The sequence below is a fragment of the Panthera tigris genome, chromosome B3 (assembly GCF_018350195.1).
Source record: "Panthera tigris isolate Pti1 chromosome B3, P.tigris_Pti1_mat1.1, whole genome shotgun sequence".
Classification (NCBI taxonomy): domain Eukaryota; kingdom Metazoa; phylum Chordata; class Mammalia; order Carnivora; family Felidae; genus Panthera; species Panthera tigris.
The window spans coordinates 65,293,778-65,316,374 of NC_056665.1; the positions used below are offsets into that span (position 1 = coordinate 65,293,778).

A 22,597-nucleotide genomic window follows, 5' to 3' on the forward strand; every position below is an offset into this window, starting at 1 on the left:
TTAGGCTGGAAATTTAAAAGAACAAATGGCAAGGACATCAAAATAGTAAAGTCTAATTTAGATGATCCATAAGCCTGCACAGTTACTTTCCTGAGAAGGCAAACAAATGTTATGCCTTATGATGTTGCTGATTGTTTTGATAGCCCTGTAAATACATCCTCTAGACTCATTACTTAAGGGAAAAGTCTGTTTTTATCAAGCAATACAATTTCTGACCATACATGTTTGGTTTAAATTACATATATTTTTTCAAATCTGCATAATGCATTATTGCAAGTTATTATAATATAGTTTACCATTTCAATCACAACATCCCGCTTTGTATCTCTTTGTACCTATCATACAGCCTGTACATCATTCTTTTCTCAAAGATGAAAGGGAGGAGGAAGAACCCAAAAAAAGGCTGTTGACCCTGAATTATAGGTATTTTATTAGATTTGCCCCAAATTCCTTCTGGAAAGAATCTGGTTGGTGCATGGTCCACATTGTTCTGATCAGATGGCTGCTGGTATTCTAAATCACATACGTTTGTTTTACCAGCATACAAAGCCAAATAAATAGTCATCTACCTGGCAAAAGTGGGGCTCATTCTGTTATTGTTCCAAACAATTCAGTGAAAGATGCTGAGAAAATTACCCCTTCCTCTCTAAATATAACCAGGGTTTCCAGTTCAAGGATCTGGGTATACTGAGTATGAAAGCTAATATTTAAATGTCTGTCTAATCTCAGGATAACAAACAACTTTAGCCTTCAGTGATCACAAATCCCTCATTTTCCGGGCTTTCATTTTATCTCTTGCAAAACAAATATGAAAAAATTATCACCCTTTTTCCCCATCACAGGGCCTCGTTCTCTGTCATGTACCTATTGATTCATCAGCAGCAAGAGGCTTCTAAATGAGGGTGATGAGAACCTGCATATTGTAACAGGTCTCCCCCAGAAGGCTACAATTTTGCCATTTACCAACTGGGTTAGAATCGCTGCTTTCCTGCCAGGGCGAAGCTAGTTGTCTGTCTGTTATTCTCACCTCCGTAGGCAACCCTTCAGAAAATCCTTTGTGTTATTCAAAACTTTGAAATTGTACCTCAATATACGTATGAATGAGTCCTATGTGCTTGCACAGTCAAATGGTCATTTGGTACAAGTCGCCCATTAAATGTCATGCAAATGTAAATTAAATTTGAGAAATGTAAATTAGTATTTTGAAATGTAGAAAGTAGCCAGGGTAGTTTGGAGCTATGGAACTAGAGCTCCATGCATGCTAATTCTAATTCTGGAAGTAGCTTATTTCACGAGTTTGACCTCACTTCCATTTTTTTCTCTTCCGGCTCTTACTTACTACATCTCTCCTTTTCCCTCATCTGCCCTTCTCCCTCTGTGTCAGCCCATGGACTCATCCCTCTGTCTGTCCAGATGTAAAATGGAGACAGGAAACACGGATTCAAACATCTGGTATCTGGATCATAATCACAGAGTGTTGCCCAGGAAGAAAAGTTTGAAAACACATAGAAGAAAATAACTAGCGAGGGACTTCTATGAGTATGTAGATAATGACACTGCACATGGGACCTGTTACTTTGTTCCTGTTTTCAAACCCACACTTTATTAAATAAGGGAGATTCAGGAATTGTTTTCACATCATGCCTTCAATTTTCTGTCTTCTCCTCAAGTTCACAGGACAGTGGTGATGATACTGAGTAGAAGACAAAGTCATAACGTCACTGTACATTTGAATGGAGGGGATTTAGAAACCATCCACCCAGTGCATGAACTCCTCTCTACAACATCAGAGGTAATGACCATCTGTGTTTACGCCTGTTCTCTAGTGATGTGAAATTTACCTTGAGTGAGACTGCCTTCCCATAAGAATATAAAAAGTTTAAAAATAATAGTTACCATTTATTTCACATTTACTGTATACCAGATGTTGGGGAAAGACCTTTACATACGTAACCTCATCTAAATCCATTTGAAGGATCGTAAACCATTTTAAGGATAAAGTAATGAAGAAACTTCCATGGGGACCGAGAGCTACTTAGTTCTATCTGAAACTAAATACACTTCTCGTGGTGAGTGCTTGTTAATGCAGATGATTGTTGGATCACAATGTTGTACACCTGCAGTGAATACAATATTTTAAAAATAAATAAGTAATTTAAAAGTCTTTGCAAGAAAACTAAATTTATCATAAATCAGATTACAGATATTAAGGTTTTGGAGCCTAAAGCATATGCGATGGTTCTCCTAGGTGTCACCAGAATCGGATGTGTTTCCAGATCTCCGGCTGAAGCTGCATTTTTGACAAAGTAACTACAGTATATTCACTTTACTCTTGTCCTTAGTATAACAATTAACATGGAGATTTTCTGAATCATTTTGATGTTTTTAGCACTGACAGTTTTTCATCATTTTTGACTGCATAGAACAGGAAAATTTCAGGTAAGATTCTCTCTTCTTTAGGCTTCAGTGATTCTGGCAGTCTTCCAGGAAACAACAAGCCCATGTGTGCCTCCTCTTTGCCTTCGAAAGATACCCAACTTATCTCTGAGAGCTCCAGAAGTACATGTTTTTTGAGAGAATTGTTCTGCCTGAATCCAAAGGAGGTAATAGAATCCCTGAATCATAATTTATATTTTGAGATCTCATTAGTTACTTAGTATATAACAACTACCAATGGAAGATTCTTACCACTGTTACTTTGCTTCAATTATTCCCATCTTTAAAGCAGATGTGGGCGTTTGGGTTCTTTTCATACTTTGAAGGAAACATATTGAATTGTGAGAGCGTGCAATGTAAAACTTCAATTGATAAAAGTATCAAAGGTAAGCTAATATAAAACCTTATTCATTCAATATCCCAATGATATGGGGGCAGTCGTAATATGCAGCTAACATGTAGAAGTCCTCAAATGTTAAGACACAGCCTTCTACTTTTTGTGGAGGGGAACAGAAAACCACAAATAATTTTGTGCACTTTCTGTCTGGGTGGTCTTGGACAAACCAATGTTTGTCTTTGTAGCCAAAGACAATTCTTACCTTTCCAGTCATATGTTACCTGATTATCTGCAGTATTTATCATAGTAATAATTTCCATCTACTTGAAACATTTTTTTCTGGTTTCCATAATATCATGATCTCCTACTTTTCCCAGTGGGATGCTAATTCTCCTTTTCAGACCGCTTTATTATCTATGTATTCATCCTCTACCATACCTTAGGCCCTCACTTCTGTGTATACACATGCTTTCTGCTTGTTGAATTCACTCAGTCACATGGATTTAAACAGCATCCATAAGCTAGACTTTTAACATCTTACTGCCTATCTGACACTTCCACATGGGTGTCTATTAGCCATATCAAACCCATGACCCCCGAACCAAAAGTAAGCCCAAGACTCTCTTCCCTCTGTCTTTCCCAATTCAGTAAGTAACACCACCATCTCCTCAGCAACTCAGGCTAAAATTCTAGGTGTCATCCTTGATTTCTACATTTTGTTTACCCTCAGCATCCAATTTTTCATCTAGCCTTGATGACTCTGCTCCAAAACAAATTTCACACGTAAACAATTCTTTCTCCACTATTACCAGCATGGCCTAAACCACCATGCCTGCCTTGCCGTGGCATTCTATCCGGTCACTTTTCTTCTGTTCTTTTCTTCCTTCATACATTCTCCACACCACAATCATCCTATCCTTTCACTGTATAATCATACCACATCACCCTCCCATTTAAAAACCTTCCAATAGTTAGCATCAGAAAAAAAAATCCAAATTTTCTACACTGGCTTGCAAAGCTCGCATGATGCCTGTCCCTGCCTATCTCTCTCTCTTCTTTTATGGTCCTCTTTTCATTATGCACAAGCCACAGTGAGCTTTTTTCCCCCTCCCCTGTTTGTCATTCCTTCATGGCTTATTAATGCACTACAACTTTTCATTAATTAGTACCTCTGCCTAGAATGCTCTTCTCCATCTTTGCCAACTGGCTTCTTCTTATCATTCATCTATCAGCTTAAATACTATATCCTCAAAGAAGACTTTCCAATCAGCCCTGCATACTCCTTGGAGAAAGGCCCTCGTGCATCTTGTTCGTAGCTCCATCCCCCAACACCCAGAACATGACTAGCACTTGGTGGATGCTCAATAAATATTTGTTGAGTGAATGAATGGGCTTCATTTTTCTTAACTGTAAGATGAAGGAATTAGATTGGATAATGGTGAAGCCCTTTTTAGTTCAATTGTATTAAGTATACGAGTCGGGTACCAGTAATTTAGGGCATTCATATCGAATCTACTCTATTCCAATATATTTTTCCACTTGAAAAGATTTTCTTTCCCAATGATAAAAGTGATTAATAACTGATATTGTTGAGCATGAAGATGTCATATCTTTTGGAGGTTATGTTAACTGTGGCTATTTTTATTAGCCAAAAGTACCAGCACCCTTTTTATAAAGCTGTTTTGACACAAATCTGCTGTTAATGTTTGATTTATTTGTCCACAGCAAAAAATTTATATGCTAATAGGGATGTAAATAGAGATGAGGCGATACAAAGCATTTTATAATTTATCATCATATCAGATCTTATATTTTTTAACAGAAAAGATAGAGGGGGCGCCTGGGTGGCTCAGTCGGTTAAGCGGCCGACTTTGGCTCAGGTCATGATCTCGCGGTCCGTGAGTTCGAGCCCCGTGTCGGGCTCTGTGCTGACAGCTCAGAGCCTGGAGCCTGTTTCAGATTCTGTGTCTCCCTCTCTCTGACCCTCCCCCGCTCATGCTCTGTCTCTCTCTGTCTCAAAAATAAATAAACGTTAAAAAAAAAATTTAACAGAAAAGATAGAGAAACACACTGTTAAGACTAACACATAATGAAAATCTATTCATGTCTCACTTTATTCTCTTTACATATATACTTCTCTTACTGCCTCTACAAGATACACACCTATTTCAGGATGGTGTGATTTAATTCATTTATCCAAGCTTTTAAGAACTTTTGCTGTCCAGTTTTATGATTATCATTACCTATCATCTTTTACCATCTGGATGAATTTCTTGAAAACAGTATGTATATCATACTCTACTGTGTCTTAAAATGTCCTTATCATCTGAGGACTTAGAAATAATCTCAAATATAAACACAAAATAGTTGTCCATATATTTCAGAGATTTATATGGCTAAAGTTTCCTGTTTTATATTTTTCTCTGATTGCTTCATTTGCCAGTCTCATCTTCTGGGTCTTCTTAAAAGAAATGATTGTTTCTTATACACCCCTTTGCTTTTGAGTCTTGCATGAAAACTATATATGCCTGTGAAGACTTAAATGTTAAATAACTAAGCAGCTTCTTTAATTTGGTTTTTGGTCTCCCAAACTAAAGTTATTTTTATGTTTTATCTACCCAACACTAAAGTATCAGTGCCATCATGGAATTAGTTCTTACAATTCATTACATTAAATAGTGGCTATAATTACAGACACATCCCAGTGTATTTTACAACTGTGTCCTTTCTTTTGCATAGATGCAGATCCATATTCCAGGGTAAAGCAAAGGCTTGTATTATTTGGTCACCTTCCCAATAGGTCATTTCTGCAGCATTTTCCCAAAGTGAGACAGTCAGTCTCAAACACACAGAGCCTATGACCTTATCCTATGATGATTTTTTAGTTATTACTGAAGGATAGTTGACATACAACGTTACATAGGACTTAATGTTAGTTACATGGAGGGGAGTCTTACACCAAATATATGGACCCATATATGGGAAACATGAACACATTGTCACTATCACTTGAGAGCTGATAGTTATAGTGGAAAACAAACAAACTACCCTTTCTTTCTCAGGAGAACACGATCTTTAAGCCACATTCCATTTATCTATATCAATGTTTGCAGAAGTAAATATCTTAGGGTACCACCCACGTAGTTATTTGTTGATTCATTCCTGTAGTCTATCAATCTTTTTTCAATTCGGGGTGCATGGCTAGGGTAGTGTGGCAGCATATATTGCATCTCTATGATAATTTAATTTAACTGTAGTGCGCTGGGGTCTAGATTGCTCCTCTTAGCAGCCAGAGGTGACCGCAAACAGTGCCAGGGCCTAGATTGTTGTCAGCAATAATTACTGGCTAAAGAGAGCTTTGACAGAAAATGACATTCTGGAGAAATATCCATCAACAAGAGTCAGAGTGTATATAAGGATATATATAAGGGTATTTTAACAAAACCATAAATTTCTTTGTCAAAACAGGTTGTAATTTATTAGCTAACCAAGTCTCTAAACTGCATTTGCATCTTTGTTTAAGTCTGTATGGTATGTGTTTGCTTCAGGCATATTTCCTTAATGGGTTTATGTGTGCTGATAATCTGGAAATGAAGTAAATGGCTGGGCTAAATACTGGAGAGAGTACAAAAGGAAAGAAGGGGAAAAAAAATTTTTGCTCATATATTTTCTCATTTTTCTACTCACACAATAAAAATTCAACTTTAAAAATCAAAGGAAAGAAGTAAATGGCTCTTCCCTCTTTAATTACCATACTTAGGAAGAACTGTAAGTACACACACCATTTCAGCAAATGGCATTGGATCTGAGTGATGCCATATGATGCTGAACTAAAATGTTTGCCTTAGAAAGTGCTCTTTCGTCATGTGCTGGCTTTCTCAGCCCTTATTTCTGTGAAATAGAAGTCAAAAGAAGATGATAGGTATCCCAATGCTATGACTGCATAATGCTCTCCCACCCCCACTCCCAGCCTTTTAGGCTAACCTTCTTGGAAAGTATCCGTGAGCAAAACAAAACAAAAACCCACTATTGGGCTAAGTTAGCATATCTCTAGGTGGTTATAGAAACAAATTGATTTTCATATGGGTTTACATTAGCTACAAAATAATGACTAAAGCTCTCTGTCCTACTGACACCGCTTAGCAACGGCTTGCTGAAGGCTGTGGGATTTCTGGTTAGCAATTTAGCCTTCCTGGTAAGAACGAGTGGAATGTTTGTTTACACAATCCATTTGAGAAGAGGAAGAATGAAAATAGCCCCGAGGCTATCATGAACATTAAGAAGAAAAGAGTATGTTTGGAAAACTTCATCTTAGTTAGAAAGTTTTCTAACACTGCTGTCCCAAACAAAATGAAAGGAAAGGAAATCAGAAGGCAGTCCCACTGTCCAGTAGCTTGTTCTTCAGGAGCCCCAGATCCTGGTGACTGAAACATTTTCTCAGACAGACGTTATCGTGTTCTCCCTCTTCCTGAAGCAATGTCTCCATTCATCCCAATGGGGTTATTGCTGCATGGTGATGAGGAACCTCAGGGTTGTAAGTGACTTCAACTTCCATCTTGTCAAGTACTCAAACCCTCATTCCAGCGTTAACATGACAAAGTTCTTCTTTCATGACGAGGATCTTTCATTTCTTTGTCTACTCCACGAGAAAGGCTTTAATAGTAAGGGAGTTCCTAGAAGGAGTTATTTCAAACCATACATATATTCCTCATTTGAGGTATTTACTCATGATGAGCTTGGTCTGTAACAAAGAAGCCAGCATATGTTTTACTCTACCTTGTATTCTTCCTGCTGATTTCATAAGTATATATATATATATATATCTTGTTTCTCAAACTGCATTGTAAATTCATCAATAATAAAGCCTTTGTCTCATATACAAGCCATTGAATCCCATCCCCCCCCAGAACACCTACCAATATGAGTCGTTGGCACCTGAAAAGTGTTTATAAATACCTGGGGCTTGATGATGTGAAGGGGACTATTTTGTATGTGTAAGAGCAGGATATAAACCTCAGTAATAATTTTTCTTTCTTTATTCCACAAACTCTACTAAAAGTACCTTAGTTTCCATCCATGGAGAGAAAAATTAAAGAAAATATTGCCCTGACCTCAGTGAGCTAATAGTCTGTAAGAAGAAATAGGCTTCAAATAAATAATCACAATGTCTTAGGATACATGCTACTATCAAAGTTTGCATGAGGTCCAGAGAAAGAAAAAGAAGTAGAGGCTTGAGTTGGTTTTTAAAGAACATATTCAAAAGGTGGATGGTATGGGAAAAACTTTCAAAGTAGAGGGAACAGTAATCATTGTTACAACTGGAATGTAGTGAATGTTTGAATTATTGAAGAAAGAGCTGAAGAAAGCTAAGGGTCCAAAAACATAAATGCATGCTACCCACAAACTGTTTCATTCTTCAGAAATTTCTTCAGGTGCTGCCCCCAGCACCACGCTCTTCATTTAACCTCATCTCCATGGCAGACATTTCCCTTCAGATCCAGTTCTGAAGCACTGCATCTATCCCGGAGCACACCTTCATCTGAGACACTAATGTTAGCTCCCTTTTGTCCTTTTACCCATGATCATGGGACAGACGCTGAAGGCCCCTACTCAGGAAAGAGTCCAAGCCCCTCACCCATCCACGTACACCAACAAAAGCCTAGACAGTAAACTTGGCCAGGGAACTTCTGTTGCATGCCTTGCAAAAGAGTTTGGACTTTACCCTCTAGTCTAGGCAATGGGGTTCCATTTGTATACTTTGTTCAGAAAGTAAAAGATGAACATTTAATAGGCTATCGCTAAAATGGCATTAAATGTAGATCATAATCTCTAACTTGCATTATGGTCTTCTGAGAATTAATAGAATAATTACCTTAAACCATTAATCCAGGTAAACATTCGATCCATTGTTGTTTAGATTTTGGAAAGAGCATGTGAATCGAGTCTTGGAAACACGCCAATATTCTACTCTGCAGTTTTTAACAGCACTCAGAGAACCATTTTTCTGATATCCATATGTCATTACCCGTAGATGATTTATTAATCATCAGATGTATTTTAAAATACCGTACATACGCAGATTATAATGTGCCCAATAATCATGCACTACAGTGCATGATTTATGTTACAGACTTCTCTGTTTAACATCAGAGTTTTGTTTTTTCTGGAGGCAATCTCTTCAGAAAAGATTGGTTTCATGCCTCTGGTGTTGTTCTGTGGCTAAAGGAGCTTTGCATTACAATCCTAAGAGAAGGAGCCATTTTTCTTACCACAGCTAACAGCCATTTTAATCATTGGTGCAACACTATCTCCATTGAACTTGCAGTTCAGCTTCAAGTTTCAGCAGTCAGAGTCTATCTATAAAGATGGTATTCCCTCAGTGAAAGTATACAGCAATGATTAGGGCAACAATGTTTAGGTAAAGTTGAAGACTCTTCATGTCTCCTGCATACAGCGGTACAGACTGTGCACTGACCACCTCCAGGGAGAACCATTCATAGTCACTGTAGATTCCTTTACTTATGAGAACCCATGTTCTGACAAATAAGAAAATGTTTTAAGGAAAGAAGAGCTTCTTCTAATGTACACGAATGTGTCATTTAGGCCAGCAGCACATAAGTATAAGAGATGGAATATTGCCAAATTTATAAATTAGTAGTATTTCTTCTTTATTCCCAAACCCATGAACAATATTTTGATAGTATGCTTTAAAAAGGAAGCAAAACCAAAAGTGCTTGGAAAGTTTGAGAAATGTTGAAGGAGATTGAAAATTAAATAGCAGTAACCCTTAAGAAACAGATTAAAATATGAAAGTAAACATAAGTTCAAAAGAAAAACTCATTCTAGAAATATGATTTCAGGGTGAAGAACCACAATGACCTTGCAAAGCAGAAAGGCCTGACCCGATGTTTTTTTACTAATCGCAACTTTACAAACAAAACTAAGCCGAGAACGGCCAAATTCCAGTACATACTACTGGTGACTTAATTAAGACTGTCCGGAAGATTTTTTCCAAGTCTATAAATTGTCTTAAGATCCGGCCTCACTGGGAGGGATCATAAGTCTTTTAACTTTTGAGGACTACCATTTCCCCTCTATTTACAGTAGGTAAAACATCAGCTTGGAGCAAAGCACCTTGGAAATCGGAGTTAAAATGCAGCACTCTGGATAGTAGTATTTATTAAAACAACAGTGGTCTTGACTGTCAGAGTTAAAAGACCTCTATAGAAAGACTTCACTTCTTTATTCTTCCCATTCATGTTTTTATTTATTTTTTAGAGTAAGCAAATGGGGGGAAAAATTATATTGGCAGAGGGCTGACCTCTATTTTATATAATTTGTAGCTAAAAAGCTTACAGGCTAAAACATGTAAATATATGCAGATCTGAGAGCAAGACCTCAGAAGGGAAATAGCTGAGCAAGATTGAAGAGAATGTGGGCCATACATAGGAAAGCCGCTGGGGCTCTTAGCAACCTGGAAACCTGAAATGAATTATTATCTGGTCCGATTGTGACCTACTTAGTCTCCTGGCAGCATGTTGGCATAAGGAGAAATTTGGAGCTGTAGGAATGGCTTATTTACTTGACCTTGAAGATACCCGAACCAGTCGGATGACTGCTGATTCGGCCCAGTGAGCAGACACTGCTGTAGTTGTAAGCCAATCACATTGTGCTAAGATGACTCACCATGCGTCGTGGACAAAGACGGCCTGAGCCTATGTCCTCTGCTGAGTTTCTCTTTTATTGGAATATGCTGTATCAAAGTTGTAAGCATTGCTGATAATAGCAAATAGAAGAAAAGCAAAATGTACACCACCAACATTCTTACTTTTTTCAAGCCTACCGTGTTTTTTTTTTCAATAACGTCACAAAGACACAGAGCATGAATTTCAGATGAAAGTTAGAATGAGAAATCAGTTGCTTTGAATAAAAGAGCAAAGCGTTTCTCTAAAAGGGAGAGCGTGGGTGAATGGAAAGGGGAACTATTTGTAGCAAGGTAGAGAAAATCAACATCACATTTCCTCAGACCTCAAGAATTCCCACCCACAGAGTTTGATCATATTAAAGAGCTGGAGTGATCCAAAGAGAACATCAGTTGTACCTGTTGGGGCTTATAGACGAGGAACACAAGGAACAAAATCGTAATGCTACCTAAAGCAACATTGCAGAGCTCAGTTCCCCAAATGCTCAGAACCTTCAGTGCATTTTCCCCACACTGCTCCCTGCAGCAAATATTCCTTCAAAGTCTCCTTGAATGTAAATCTTTTCCCATGCCGCTATGAATCCATGGAGTTTTGAGTAAAGTGGGCTGAGGTAAAGGCAATGCCTCTTAGCCTTATTTTCCTCTTTTGAGAAAGAATCTGTCGAGGGGCTAAGTTGTGCCCTCCACTCAATCAAAGCAGACATGAATTATAGTTGAAATTAGATGCTACACTTAATTTCACTTGCGTATGTCTGGGGTATAATATATATCTCACAAATGGGTTCTTTCAGAAGAGCCAAAACATGAGATGCCATGATTGATGGAAAATTCCAAGTAACCCAATTAGCATGAATGAAGAAGTTATCAAATGTGAAAACTTTAGGTGAATTAACTGTCATCCAGTATGTTATGATGTGATGAATAATGAGCATCTAGAGTTTTATTAATGAGCATCTAATGGAAAAGATGGAACTGGTACCAACAAGTTTAATTCCCAATAATGTGTAAAACAAGCCTAAGCCAGGACCAGGAGATCTGTTGGCACCAGACCCTATGACCTACAACAGGAAGCATCTTAACTTATAGGTGTATTAAGAAAGACACATGCCAGCCAGCCCACAGTTCATGGGTCAGGAACTCCAGCCTTAAATCACTCCAGCCGTTACTCTATTGTCTTGACTGTCACAAGTGTGTCTCAGGATATATATTACCCAGAGAATCACCATAGTCAGTGGTTTTTATCTGTACTTAGCAAGGTAAACAACTAGTGGAGGGCTATAGTTGTACTGAGATTTCCAAATAATATTACAATAAATTCTTGCACATGGCATAGTTATCACTCACAATTGGATATTATCTTTTTTTCCTTCAGAAAAGCTTTCTATTAAGATGATTTCATTTAGAAATTACAGTGAGGCTTATTTGTGGCCAGAATAAATGGCTGTCTATGCTGAGCAGTTTGAAAGATCCCAAAACATCTCCAGAACAAGTTGTTGCTGCTGTTGCCTGAAATTCTGCCATTAAAGATTTGTTCCATTGGGCACTGCCTCTTTGGGAAGAGGAAAGATAGCGTGTACAGTATCTTCTAAGCCAATGTCAAATATTCACACAAAGGTGTTAGTGTCCTTCCACAATGGAGAGACTTCTTGTGAAGAGGGAGAAGAAAATGGTAAGGTCCTGATCCTCATCCACCATGAAAGGGGAACCTACATGGACTTGTGTCCCTGGAGTTAGTAGATTCAGTGAAAAGAATAAAGAATTGCAACAGAATCCTTGAAATTCATTTTCTTCCCTGCATTCCATCTCTGCACAAGTTCTGTCCTTAAAGAGGTCTCTTTAACCCAGGCCACTTTTCTTTCACTTTTCCTGGGTAACTGAGAACTGTTTAAGATTAGAGAAATACCTTATTCTTTTACTCCTATCACAATGATTAGAATATTATGTACGTTCAACAATTTTTCAAATGAGAAAAATGGAGTTAAGAAAATACCTAGGATAGGGGCACCTGGGTGGCTCAGTTGGTTAAGCATCCAACTCTTGATTTCAGCTCAGTTCATGATCTCACAGTGGTGAGATCAAGCCCTGTGGCAGCATCCACACTGGGCATGGAGTTTGCTTAAGATTCTCTCTCTCCCTCTTTCTCTGCCCCTCCCCTGCTCATTCTCTCTTTCTCTTTCTCTCTTTTTTTTTTTTAAAAAAAAAAGGAAATAAAGAGGGAAAGAAAGAAAGAGCTAAAGAAAGAAAGAAAATACTTAGGATAAATCCCACTTAGTTCACAATTTTGCCTTGAGTTACCCTAATTCAATGAAACTTATTTTCCTAATGTGTTTACACATTACATATACCTAATGGTGTTTACATCATTACATTGGAAAGACATTTGGCTAGAAAAAATATTACCAATGATAATGATTATATATTAGAATTACATGCATAAAAACCTTTAGATCCTCATTAAAAAGCATCAATGCCAAAAAAAATCATTGATGCTACTATGCCTATCATGAAATATCATGGTATTAAAATCACTAAAGAAAACACAAAAACACTAATTCAAAAGGATACATGCACACTTATATTTATAGCATCGTTATTTACACTAGCCAGGATATGAAAGCAGCCCAAGTCTCCATAGATTGGTGAATGGATAAAGAAGACGTAGTATGTATATACAATGGAAGAGTATTCAGCCATAAAAAAAAGAATGAAGTCTTGTCATTTGCAACAACATAGATGGAGCTAGAGTATAATAGTGAAATAATTCAGTCAGAGAAAGGCAAATACCATATGATTTCACTGATATGTGGAATTTAAGAAACAAAACAAATGAGCTAAGGGGAAAAGAGAGAGAGAGAGAAACCAAGAAACAGACTCTTAATTATACAGGACAAACTAATGATTACCAGAGGAGAGGTGGGTGGGGGGAATGGATGAAAGAGGTGATGGGGATTAAAGAGTGTACTTGTTGCGATGAGCACTGAGTGTTGTATGGAAATTTTGAATCACTATATTGTACACCTGAAACTATAATAATGTATAGAAACTAAAATTAAAATTAAAAAATAATCAAGAAAGAAGGAAAAAGACAGGAACTTATCAATGTGCTTTTTCTAGCTCATATTATGTAGCCACTTTTGAGGGGGGATATCTCTGACTTTCTAATATTTTTATTAGTCAGAAATTCCCCAAATTCTAACTTTCACTTAAGAAAAGTATTTTTGTTGGAATATTTTGGTTTCCTTTCAAATCTCTTAATTCAGTAAATTTAAAAATATATATCTTTGTCAAAAGTGGATCAAATGCATTTAAAAATAGAGATTAAAAGTTTGAGTGATGGTCAAACAAATATCTTTTGGAATACATGCTGCTGTTCTGGTGATGCACCTATAATTAATAAGAACTAGTGAATTGAGGACAAGACTATGGATCATTCTATTCTCAACTTATTAGTAATTGGTGGCCTCTGTAGACAAAAACTAGATTTGGGATGTTTACAGTAAATGCATTTCCTTCTGAAAAAAATGAAATATCATTTACAGCCTATCCATTGACTTTCCCTAGGAAAATGTTCTTAATGGACACTAACAGGAGAAAAATGACAGACATAGAAATGACAACATGGAATCCCAAAATTCTGAAGGTGAGTGGTCCTTTCTTCTGGAGGTGGATTAATGCAAAGGTTAGAAATTATTTAAATTTATCATTAAATTTAGTAAATTTCTGTTAAATGAAGGAAGCTTTTGCACTTAAGAAAAACAAAAAGATGCTTTGCTCTTCATTTTTCTAAAGAAATGGATAAATGAAAGGAAAAAAAGAGGTGGGGGGAGAAAAGTAAGAAAGGGACCTACGTATGTTAAAGGATATTTACATTTGTAGTTAGGAGTCATTAGACAAGAAAACCGAAGAATCATTTCTTTTTTTTCTTCCAAGTTTTTATTTAAAATTGAGTTAGTTAACATACAGTGTAATATTAGTTCCAGGTGTAGGGTTTAGTGATTAATCACTGACATACAACACCCAGTGCTTATCACAAGTGCCCTCCTTAATACCCATCAGCCATTTAACTCATCCCCTCACCCATTTCCCCTCCAGCAGCCCTCGGTTTGTTCTCTATAGTTAAGAGTCTGTTTCTTGGTTGGCCTCTCTCTTTTTTCCCTCTATGTTCATCTGTTTTGTTTCTTAAATTCCACATATGAGTGAAATCATATGGTATAGGTCTTTCTCTGGTTTATTTCACTTAGCATTATACTCTCTCGTTCCATCCATGTTGTTGTTGCAAATGGCAAAACTTTATTGTTTTTTATGGCTGAATACTATACCAGTGTGTGTGTGTGTGTGTGTGTGTGTGTGTGTGTGTATACCGCAACTTCTAATACAAGTTTATTGAGAGGTGATTTTACAATATGAGCCAAAGCATTCAAAATCTACATAACATTCTGATTCCATAATTCCACATCTAGGAATTGATGTCAACAAAATCATCAAACAAGTATATTTAGATTTATGTATCTGGATGTTCTTTGATATTTTGCTTATTATAGTAAAACGAATTTATGATGTTAAGTGTTTGGTTAAGTAAATTATATTCCATGATGGTATAGATATAGATTTATTGACAGAAAAATGTTTGGTGTCTTTATTGTATAAAAAAGGCAGATTGGGGTGCCTGGGTCGCTCAGTCAGTTGAGTGTCTAACTCTTAATTTCAGCTTAGGTCTTGATCCCAGGGTCATGGGATCAAGCCCTGTGTTGAGCTCTGTGCTGAGTGTGGAGACTACTTAAGATTCTGTCTCTGCCTCTGCCTTTCTCCCTGCTCCGTGTGCTCTCTCTCTCTCTCTAAAATAAAAAAAAAATTTTAAAGCAGATTATAAAGTGACATATGTGGTACAGTCCCATTTTGTATATGTTTTTGTGTATTTTATATATTTTCCTAAGAATATTTCATATATATGTGTATGTGTGTATATATGTGTGTGCTGTGTGTACATATATACACACATACACATATATGCTAAATAAAAGTGGTTACCGATAAGGGTTGAAATTCAGTTTTTATTTTTATTAATATTTGCATAGTCTAGCTTTTAATAATGTGAATGACACAGATAAGTCTAAGAAAGATATTAAAGACAACTGTTCTTACAATATACTGCAAATATTAAATTCAGGAAAACATATTATGATGATATTTGCCTTTAATGCTGACAACACTATTTTTACTACAGTTTTTATTCGAAACTAGAAAAAGGAAATGATTTCACTCTAGAAGTTTCCTCCATCCAAGTACTTCTCTCCGACTTCCTATTTATTTACCATATCTTCTGGGACATGACTACAAATCAGTTCCCAACTTGGGAATACACAAACCCCCCAAACTAATATGTAAAACAAATTGTTCCATCGTCCCATGGTTAACAATTGTGAAGAATTATTGGTAGTATAAATAATAGTCAATTGAAATTTTAGAACAGATATGGCTCTGCCTGAGTAGTTTATTGGAAAATCATTTGTTTCACATAAGGTTTGGCATCCAGTATTCAATGTGAATTATGTGGTTATAGCCCGGTTTATTATATTTCTGTTCGTGCCAGTGGGTATATATGTGTCTTAGGCTTTAAAAAGGTAATTTGTGCCCTCAAAATGTATTATGTAACAAATTGTGATTCATGCAAATCACTTTGATTTGTTTTCCAAAAATGTAACCGGCTTCAATTAATCAGTTGCTATTCATTTCAGATGTTTCAATTGCGCTCACAACAAAAGCTCCAGTGGGTTATCACTTACATGGGGGACTGACCTCCCAAGGGTATGAAAGACACAACAATCAGACATTATACCAAGCATACAATTATAGCGTGTGTCCCCACAAACTCCAGTAAATCACACATCACTTTATGTTGGACTCCCACCTCTCTGAAGTTCTCCGTCACTCAAGCCACCTACCTGCTGTAATCAGAGCACTCTGCAGTGCATGGATGCACAGCTCTCAACCTGCTGAGACCTAGTCCATGATCCCCAGTGTGTAGCAAAAGTCAGCCAAGCAGATTGCCATATCTGTGTTCTGCAGCCCGCCCATCACGATGTATCAGTAGCCCCAAGTGCTGTGCTCCCGTACATGGACTTTTTTTTATAAAGAAGGAACGTAAAAGCAACATGTCAATAGTAATTGTGGTTAGGCATTGATGATACACAATATTGTCCCATAGCTTTTATTACTTGAGATGCAAAAATGGACATAGTGAAAAACTTGCAAGAGACGTTGTAAACTAACTATGGAAAATGTTCTCTTTTATAAAGGTTTTATTTTAATTATGGGACATCTTAAAGTATAATTACCACTCATGCTTTTACTTAAGTGTCACATTGTCTCAACCCTATCCCATTGAATGAACTAATAATAATGGACTGGGATTAGCATTTTGTAAGAGGTATATTATTATTTATTTTCCTAGGAATAACAGGGTACTTAGTGTCATCAAAAACAGAGGGCATTATTAAACCAAAACCACTTTTCTATGCCAGCTATTTATAAACCAACATATGAATAGTTCTAAAATATAGGGTACTGAAATGACTAATTGTACTGAGTAGATACTCATTAGGGGTAAAACTGCCCACGAAGGGAAGATTTGTCTACGGAGTTCTGATATCACTCTGTCAGCCATTGCAAAGTTACTCTGACGATAACACAAGGTCTTATTTCTTCTGGGGCCAATTACCATGGAAAAAAGTAGAGGTTAGAGAAATGTAGCCTTAGACATAGTTCCACCATGTAGGGATGTTAGGTCTGAACCAGGATGCAAGAATTTTCAGGAGAGTAGACAAAACAACAGGAAGCTGATCATACAGCATATAACTCTGGGAACTTTCACATGGTTGAGCATCTGTAAGATAAACCTCAGTTCCATCAAGGTAAAGGCCACAAACAATAGTTGGCAAGTGCTTCAAAAGGAAACTCTCAACTTTGACACTGTTGACATCGTACGTTTACAGTTCTAATTTTCTGATCTCATTCTTTTAATTTGATACAATGAAGAAAAAATGAAGTTAAATGAACAATTTATTTATTGAGTTCCTGCCATGCTATTCTTTTAAAAAAATTTTTTTAACATTTATTTATTTTTGAGAGAGATAGAGAGCACGAGTGGAGAAGGGGCAGACAGGGAGACACAGACTCTGAAGCAGGTTCCGGACTCCAAGCTGTCAGCACAGAGCCCAGCGCAGGGCTCGAACCCACAAACCATGAAATCATGACCTGAGCTGAAATTGGTCATTTAACCGATGAGCCACCCACATTCCCCCCCCGCCATGTTATTCTTAATCAGGACTTCCCTATGGCGTTGAACCCAATAATCACAATAAATCTGTGAAAGATAACCATCACCATTGGAGCCATCATAAAATCAAAGATAAGTTAACAATACAGGCTTGTAGTGGGCCTGGGTACTCCAAATGGCCAGATTTTCACTTGAGTTTTAGTGGTCTGGATAAAAGATCAAGCCATTCCCTTAAGCCAAAGCCTAATCGTGAGCAAGGCCCTAACTCTCTTCAGGTCTGTGAAGGCTGAGAGAGGTAGGGAAGTGGCAGAACAAAAGTTGGAAGCAGAGGTTGGTTCACAGGTTGAGTTAGCCACCTCTGTAACATAAAGTGCAAGGTAGAGAAGCAAGTGCTGATGTAGAAGCTGCAGCAAGTTATCCAGAAGAGCCAGCTAGCTAAGGTCACTAATGGAAGTAGCTACCCTAAACAACAGCTTTTTAATAGAGACAAAACAGCCTTATTTTGGCCTCAAAGCTTCAGAGGACAGGCTGACTCTCTTTAGAGGCTAATGCAGCTGGTGACTTTAAATTGAAGCCAATGTTCATTTACTATTCCAAAACTCATAATCCTTAAGGATTATGTCATATCTATTCCGCCTGTGCTCTAGAAATGCAACAACAAAGCCTGGATGACAGCACATCTGTTTACAACATGGTTTACTGAATATTTTAAGCCCACTGTTGAGCATAATTGCTCAGAAGAAAAAAAAATTGCTTTCAAAATATCACTGTTCATTGACACTGCACCTGATCATTCAAGAGGTCTGATGGAGATGCACAGTGAGATTAATGTTGTTCTCGTGCCTGGTAACACAATATCCATTCTGCAGCCCATGGATCAAGGAGCAAGTTTTATCTTCAAGTCTTGTTATTTAAGAAATATATTTATCTACATACATATATCTATCTGCCATAGATAGTGATTCCTCTGATGGATTGGGCAAAGTAAATTGAAAACCTCCTGGAAAGTATTCACCATTCTAGATGCCATTAAGAACATTTGTGATTCATGAGAAGAGGGCAAAATATCAATGTGAACAAGAGTTTAGAGGTTGATTCCCAACTGTCATGGATGACTTTGGGGAGTTCAAGACTTTGGTGAAGGAAATACATGTAAATATGGTGGAAAGAGCAAGAGAACCAAAATCAGAAGTGGAACCTGAAGATGTGACTGAATGGCTGCAATCTCATGATAAAATTGTAATGGATGAGGAGTTGCTTCTTATGGATGAGCAAAGAAAGTGGTTTCTTGAGATAAGCCTATTTCTGGTGGAGATGCTGTGAAGATTATTGAAATGACAGCAAAAGGCTTAGAATATTACATAAACTTTGTTTATGAAGGAGTGGCAAGTTTTGAAAGGATTGAGTTTAATTTTGAAAGAAGTTCTACTGTGTGTAAAATGCTATCAAACAGCATCACAGGAAAATCATTCACGAAAGGGTCAATTGATGCAGCAAATTCATTGTTGTCTTACTTTAAGAAATTGCCACAGCCACCCCAAACCTCAACAACCACGTCCCTGATCAGTGACCAAAAATGACTCCCAGTAACTCAAAAAGTTAGGAATTGAGTTTTTAAACTCAGAAGTATCTCTAGACAATTACCAGTGCTCATATCGCAAGCCCTACTGAAAATAAAATGCTGATCCTTACTTCTAAGTATTTGAAGCCAGTGGCAAATTGGATCTAACTAAATCTATCACAAAGCCTGTGTTCAGCTCAACTGCAGATTAGACTGACTCAGCACTGATCGTAGCAACCTGACAGAAGAAGGGGAAAGCCCTTTGCTGGTAGTTTCTAATGTTATTGACACAAAAGACTGGCATAGATTAAAATAGGATAAAATTTTTTAAATGTGAAGAAGTAGAAAAATGAGACCAATAAGAAAAAGACAGAAACAAGCTGACAGATAACCCAGATATTGACTTTAGCTATCCTGAACTTTAAAATAATTCTGGTAAATGTGTTATAATATCTAGTGAAAGTTGATGAAGGAAGAGATTGAAATTTTCAGAAGATATATAAAACTATCTTTAAAATCTAATTAGAAATGCTAGAACAATATAAGAAGTTTAAAATTCACTTACTAGACATAAGAGCATACCGGACACAGCAGAAGAAAAGATCACTGAATTGGAAAACAGCAACAGAAATAAAACAGAAATAGAAAAATAAAAAAAAATCTAAACTGAAGAGGGAGTCACAGATTTATTGAATGATTTCAAATCATCTAATATATGTGTCATTTAAGTTCCAGAAACAGAACAGAGAGAGAGAGAGAGAGAGAATGGGGCAAAGAATTATTTCAAAGAGATAATGGCTGCTAGTTTTTTGAAATTAATGAAATATATCAACCCATATATTCTCTGCATAACATAGTCAAACTACTCTAAAAGGAGAAAATCTTAAAAATAGCCAGAAAAAAAAAAGACAACTTATATGCAAGAGAACAGATAATAAGAATAATGGCTGACTTCTCATCAGGAAAAAAAGGCAGAAGGCAATGGAATAACATCTTTGAAGTCCTGAAAGTCGAAATAGAATGCTGTATATAGCAAATACATTCCTCAGAAATAAAAGCAAAATAGATATTTCAAATAGACAAGGTCAAGAGGTTTTATATTGATAAATGCAATCTATGCAAAATGCTAAAGGAAAACTTTTAGCATTAAAGAACATGATACAAAATAGAAGCCTATACCTACAAGGAAAAAAAATAAAAATCACCAAAAAGGGTAACTATGTGGGTAAATCTAAGAGATTTTTACATATATGTGTAAATATATATTATATATTATTATATATAATATATATTAGAAGGGGAAATGAATCTGTATCTATTGCTCTATTATCTATAATTAATTATATCCATTACTATATATTATTTTATATAAATACATTATATAATGCATATTATATTTTTATATAGTATATATTTAAATATATTTTATATATAAAATTCTCTTATATTTATAATATGCGGTATACTTAAATATAATATGTGCATATACATATGTGTTTATATTTAACCTAAGACTATTGAAAATTTAAAGCAAAAATAATATCCATGTATTTAAGATAAGACATAAGAAAACATAAAATCACAGAGAATAGGAGGGAGATTAAATAGAATTCTGCTGCTTGGTATTGTCTTTCTCCCTCTCTCTCTCTGTTTTTCCTCTGCTCTCATCCACACACAAGTGTGCTCTCTTTCTCTCTCCCTCAAAATTAATTTAAAAACTCAAAAAACAAAAACAAAAGAAACAGAACGAACTTTATTAAAAAAAAAAAAAGTAAGGCCCAGCTACTTATCATTAAGATACACAGTTTAAATATAATGAGGAAATAAATAAAGGCACAGATATACACTGAAATAGTGGAAAAAGCTGTTGTAGCTATCAGAAAAAATAGACATTGACAAGTTTAGAAATATTTTCAAATGATAAAAGGGCCAATTCATGAAAAAGCTATAAGAATTTTAGATACATATGCACTTAATGATAAAGCTTCAAAATACATCGACCAAAAATTGAGCAGTACCAAAAAGATAAGTACACAAATCCACAATGATAATTAGAGATTTTAACACCCATCTATCAATAATTGCTAGGCCAATAGAAACAACTACATTGAAAAGTAAGTAAAAATATAGAAATTCTGAACAATACGACCAACAAAACTGAACAAATTAACATTTATAGAACATTCCATCCAACAACTCTGAGAAACTAATTTGTTGGAAATGCACATGAGATAACCAAAACATATCATATGCAGGGTCATAAAAGAAATCTAAAAACTGTCAAGAAAATGAAATCACACAGAATATTTCTCTGACTACAACATTATTAAATTAAAAATCATATGTAGGAAATCTTAACTTATTTGGAAAATAATGTACGCAGGTCTAAATAACCCACGAGATAAAGAATATACCACTAGAAAAAAATTTAAAGTATTTCAAACTGAATAATTATGAAAATAAAATAGATAAAAATTTGTAAGATGCAGCTAAGTCAGTGCTTGGGAGAAATTTATTGATTTGAACTCCTGATTAAAGACGAAATGTTAAAAAGAAGAAGAAATCTTTAAAATAAATGATCTCAGCTTTTATTTCAGAAAGGTGGGCAAAGTAAAGCAAATTAATTTGAACTAACATTTAAGTTGTTTAGTTGGTGTGTTGTTTTATGTTTTCTATTTCATTAATCTCTGCTTTTATTTTCTTCCCTCTACTTAAAAAAAAATAGAAAGCAGAAATTAATGAAATAGGACACATAAAACAATACACCAACTAAACAACTTAAATGTCAGTTCTTTGAAGAGATTAATACATTTTATAAAATCCTAGCAAGATTGGCCAAGAAAAAAAGAGAGAGTAAAAACGCAAATTGCTAGTGTCCAGAATGAAAGAGGCAATAGTGCTACATGGTCTATAGTCATTAAAAGAAAAAGAAGAGGATACTTAAGCAATTATATGCCAATATTTTGAATATTGATGAAATGGAAATACATTGAGAAATACAACTTATGAAAACTGACACACACAAAAATAGAAAATCTGAAAAGCCCTATATAAAACAGGAGAAGTAATCTGAATTAAAATTTTATACATACCACACACACACACACATACACAAATTTGAGGGCTATATGGTCTAACTGGCGAATTCTACTAAACATTTCAGAAGAAATAATACCAAACTTACACAAAACTATTCACAAAATAGAGGAGAAGGAAAGAAACATTTCCCAACTCATTTTATGGGGCCATAATAGCTCAAATTACAAACTTGACCAGGAAATTACA

The 22,597-nt window shown here is 36.0% G+C and overlaps 1 long non-coding RNA gene across 1 annotated transcript in view; it reads left to right on the forward strand.

Moving 5' to 3' along the window:
• Nucleotides 1-2,478: 2,478 nt before the first annotated feature.
• LOC122239233 overlaps nucleotides 2,479-22,597 on the forward strand; it is a 36,950-nt gene continuing 16,831 nt past the window's right edge. The window contains exons 1-2 of the long non-coding RNA XR_006218186.1: nucleotides 2,479-2,603; nucleotides 14,037-14,115. This is a non-coding gene — a long non-coding RNA (uncharacterized LOC122239233). The remainder of the gene's footprint in view (nucleotides 2,604-14,036; nucleotides 14,116-22,597) is intronic.